Source organism: Platalea leucorodia (assembly GCF_965183815.1).
Source record: "Platalea leucorodia genome assembly, chromosome: 1".
NCBI classification, from domain to species: Eukaryota; Metazoa; Chordata; class Aves; order Pelecaniformes; family Threskiornithidae; genus Platalea; species Platalea leucorodia.
Window position 1 is genome coordinate 133,273,705 of NC_138823.1, and position 4,999 is coordinate 133,278,703.

A 4,999-nucleotide genomic window follows, 5' to 3' on the forward strand; every position below is an offset into this window, starting at 1 on the left:
GTCCCTATGGGCTTCCTCTGGGGAGGCAGAACTCGGAACTGCCAAACTCTGTGAACTGTGTTTAAGCCAACAAGGCTATTAAGATAATCCTGGCACCCCCATAGAGACTTCCTCCCGAATAACCTTCTGGCTTGTTTGATTTCTCCTGGTTGAGTTTTGATGTTGCTTTGACAGGTTCAGGAGAGTTGCATCTAGCCTTGTTTGGCTGGTGGTGGAGAGTGCTAAAGCCAGGAACCCTGGGGAAGTGCCAGGGAGGTGAAAAGGGTCAAACTGTGAACGATCCTTGTTAACTTTGCTTCTACAGAGGGAGTGTACATAAAAGAAGAGGAAAGATTGTCTGAAGACATGAAAACTAACACAATTTGTGAAGGGAATCCATGTCGGAACTATATGTCACTGTCTTGCTTTCTAGTCTCATGTATGTCCTCCTATAGCTTCTACTGACATACTATACTTCCAGTCTTAAGATGTAGATACTGCTAGGTCAGGTTGCTCGGCAGCTATTGCATTTCTGACTGCTGTGTTCATGGTTGTGCATCCTGCAGACAGCTACTGCTGTGTAATTCAGCTGTGTGAGGCAAGCAAAGAAGAGAACAAACTCCTGCAGGATGTCATGAAAACCAAAATGTAAACAGCATTGGAAAAACATCTTTAGAATATTGGCATTTTGCAGTAAAGTTTAGAAAGTCTGGTCTTGGAAAACCAAGACTTAACTTTGATTAGAATTAAATGAGCAATTTCATGCTGGTGGGGTATAGGCAATGGTTATTAATTATTCATTTGATCCATTTCAGAGTGCTTTGATCCTTGCAGAAGCAGAGTTGCAGTAGTAAGGCCTCAGCCATCTATGCATTGGATATTTATGATATTCTGTTGTGTTGGGTAGTTCTGGTTGCACTACTGAATACTGATTTCTTAGGGGTGTTGCTGCTTCAGCTGCATCCAGAAAAAAAGAGAGCCGGACTGCAGCCCTTTGTCTCTTGTTTCAATTTCCTTGATTACCTCTCTTTACCTTTCAGAATAGCAATGCATCGATGATGCTTTGGCTGAATGACTTGTATTTGAAACCTGTCTTTATTATTTTGTTGTTAAAGAACCTGAGCAGTTGCTGTGTCAAAACCTGTGAATCTTGCATTAGTCAGCAGCAATAGCCACAACGCAACCCAGCAGTTCTATAGCCTCATCCAAAATGTGTGATTTGTTTAATGCTGTAGTCATGCAAGCAGGCCCGTATAGAAGGACTATGTACAGTCTTCGACCACAGCCACAATGGAGTGAAAAACAGAACCAAGTCCTCTCTTAGTGAGGCAGCAGTTCATAAATGAAGTTTATTTCCTGGACCACGTTGCCTGCTTTCCACCAAATGCAATGCTTATTGGAAGGAGATTCATGGATGAGATTAGTAGACTTAGTGACAATAGTATGGGCACAGGACTAAAAATATTGATGCCAGGATGATGGGAACTCATAAATAAATTAAAAAAAAAAAATCATGGGAACGTCATGCACTGAACTGAGACTTAAGGGAACACTGAATCGCAGGTTCCCTGACTTCTCACACAAGGAGCCAGGCCATGGAGCTTGCTACCTGGCAGGACAACCAAATTCAGACTGATTTCCCATTCTCTGAATATGTCTTTTTACTCCTAAAGACAGTATCTTACCTTCTCTCACTCCCTCCACCTCCCTAAAATTTTTTCTCATCATTTGCTGTTGGGAAGACAGAAAAAAAATAATTGTAACCCACAAAATGCTGAATTAAGATCAAGGAAATACTGCTTTGAAGATTGGAGACATTGCTGACATCATTGTTTATTTTCATTTTCTTTTTAAAATAAGATCACCCAATTTCAGGGAAGCAATCAAGATGGCTGAATGTAACATTAATAACATACAACAGGACCATTGTCTGAACTGAACCTACATGTGCTGGGTTGTGGAGTTTTGAATACGCCCAGATTCTCTAGAGCTGAAATGTCCTTACTAAGCTACTCTTTTTGAAAAGTAGCTCATGGCCTGTTCATAGATCCTGCAAACTTTCATGTGTCAGTCACTCCTTCATGATGCCAAAAGCAAGCAGGCCACCCTGCTGGAGTTCTTCAGCAACAGTAATGGGATTTCATCAGGCCTTTATGGAATGATGGTACCTTAAGTGTTGTCTGTGGGGGTAATACACTGTGGGCTAAAATCTCCTCTACGGTATGTATACATTGTCTAAAACCACTTTCTTCTAATATTGACCATGGAGAAAAAAAGATGCAGACTTTGGAGGGAGAGTTAATATTTTTCTTAGACTGGTGGATGGAGTTGAGAGAATTGAGAGAAGGTTTAGGGCCGATAGATATACAAATGGTTCTTAATCTCGACAGCATCCTTGAGAGGAAGGAGAGATGAGAGTGGCACAGAGAACAATGCAGAATTGGAGCCTACGATGGGAACAGACACTGACCTCTTCGATGAATGAAAAGGGATGAGGTGCTCCAAAAGCAAAAAAAATCAGATTCAAATGCCGTTGTGCCGGACAGGGGAATGTACTGGTTATGGGACTGATTGTTTTAGTTAATATTCAGCTGGATCAGTTTTTTGGCCTAGTCCACTGCAAACGGTAGCACTGGCAGCAGAGAGGTGACAGTGGCATCCAGGAGCAGGAGATCCTGACTCTCCTTTTGTGGCCACGACAGCTTACGTCAGCTTAAGGAGCTTGTGAGCCTATGATGTCACATTTCTGGTGGTCATGGGCGAGCTAACCCTGTATTAAAAACGTTGCATAAACTATGCCAAGTCATTTTAGTATCTAAAAGTATGTGATGACCAGCCCTCTACCCAATTATAACAGTATAATTATAACTTCAGCAAGGCAGTAATTGAAATAGGCCATGAAAAGAATTGTTTAGCTTTATTTTCTAAATTTCTTTTTGACCTCTATGCAGAGGGAGATATTACTTTAATCTGGTATTGTTTTTTACAGGAGTAAAGGTGTCTGAGAAGGGTTGAAAAAAGAAAATATTAATTTTCTCCCTATGTTTTGATGAAGTAATTTAAGTGGAAACACCATTTGGAAGTCAAACATAAGAACTGGCTGACATTTTCTGGCTGCCTCAGAAAATCCAAAATAGCACTTCAGGATTTGTTGGTTGATTTTGCTTTGGAAGTGAGTTACGTAGAAATGCTGAGAAATGTCCATTATGCTATTTTGGAGGGGTAGGAAGAATCGCTGCAGTCAGAAAAGATGATACAGGGGCCTTCAGGAATTTCCTACACTGTCTGTACTTTTTGTGCATTTTGCCTGTATGTTAAGTGTTACTTATTATGCTCTTGTTCTTATTGCAGCATTTTCTACTAAATTCTTTCTAGACTATAGAAGTTATTTAGCTCATAACCACAGGTTTCAGGGATGTTTTTAGACATCATTAGCCTATACTAATGACTGCTTTCAAGGTAAGCATAAAATTTTTGTAGTTGGCTGAATAGCCTTTGGGGAGTCCATTACAGAGAGGCTTTCTGCTTAAAACTGGTGTTCTGTGATTTAATAACCAGGGCAGGCTGATCTATGAGTCTGGTATTTTTTTGTTGTTGGAGGGTTTTTAAACCACAATTCTGATATCATTCATTATTCACTTGAGATGACATTAGAATAAATTAATATTAAAATATTTAAATGTAGGACAAAGAATTTGAAAAGTTACAGAGCTTGATCACCTGAGATGCAACGTTGGTGCTTCATTAGTTGTGGCTCTCCATGTTGCCAGGCTGAGGTACTTCTGTTTCACCTCATTAGCAATTTTTTCTTTAATGCTGACTGGACTGTATTCAGGCTGTGTTGTGTACAGTCTATTTAATAACGCCTCCTATCAATAGCTTCATTTGCATCTGCAAACTGGAGTATTCTTTGCCTGAAAAATATAGCAGTCTAGAATTTGAAAAAAAAAAAAAAAAAACAAACCAATAAAATCTTCATGTGGCTTGATTTTTCTCCTTGCTAGAAGCTTAGATTTCCAGGAGATTTCAGGGTGCGTTGGTAACATTGTTCATTCCAATACAAGAAAAGAGGCTTTGCAGAAATTAAGATTTTTGTGGTTAGCCTGAAATTCAGGAATAGTGGCACTAATGGAACAAGAGAGGAATAGCATCTCTGCCAACAAGGCCAAATTTTTTATCCGCCTTTGGTGTCAGCCTCATCTCATACGCAGAGAAAGGAGGTTTCTCAGCTTCCTGAGAAGCTTGGCCCATCTTGAATAAATAATCAGCAGCATAGCCAGCCCACCTTGGTCACAGCTCCGAGGCTGGGTATAGAAATCCTGTCTCTCCTGGGGCCATGCTCTGCTCCTGGAGTGGCCTGCAGTGGTGGAGCCGGGGCAGGGGACAGGCAGGGAGCAGGTGCTGACGGTTTGGCAGATGGCTGGAAGTCCTTAATCCCAGTAATAATAGTAACATAGCCATATGGTCCAGAGCTGTAGGAGAACCCATTTTTCTAATAGTGGGCAATATCCAGAGTTTAGCGGAGGGAAAAAAAAAAAGACAAACTTTCAAGCAGTTAAGCTGTTTGCCACATGCAGTGTTGAGGAAGACCCGTGTAGCTATTCTGAACCATTAGCATGTTGACAAGTACAAACTAATCAGCTCAGTTACAAATGATTGTGCTTTTTGTGCAGAAACCTTGTCCCCCAGATAAACTAGGCAATGTTAATCCCATAGATGGCTGTCAAAAGCGGATGGGATTTGGTGCAGGCCTCAAAGGGAAGCACCCCGCTCCTGGGGCATGTGAGCTGGACAGGGGTTTCAGCATCGGCGCACAGGGAGCGAGAGAGTCCCGGGGGAGACATGGTGCCTTAACACTTTCAGGGCTGGTATCACCTTGGCTAGACGCTGGTAGAAGGAGATAGAGGAGAACTGAAGCCCCTCAGCAGTGGACTGAGAGCTGCAGAGGGCAGGGGGTGTCACCATGGATGTGACAGCTATCCTGCAGCATAGCAGGGGTGCAGCGTGCTCACCTTGCAAA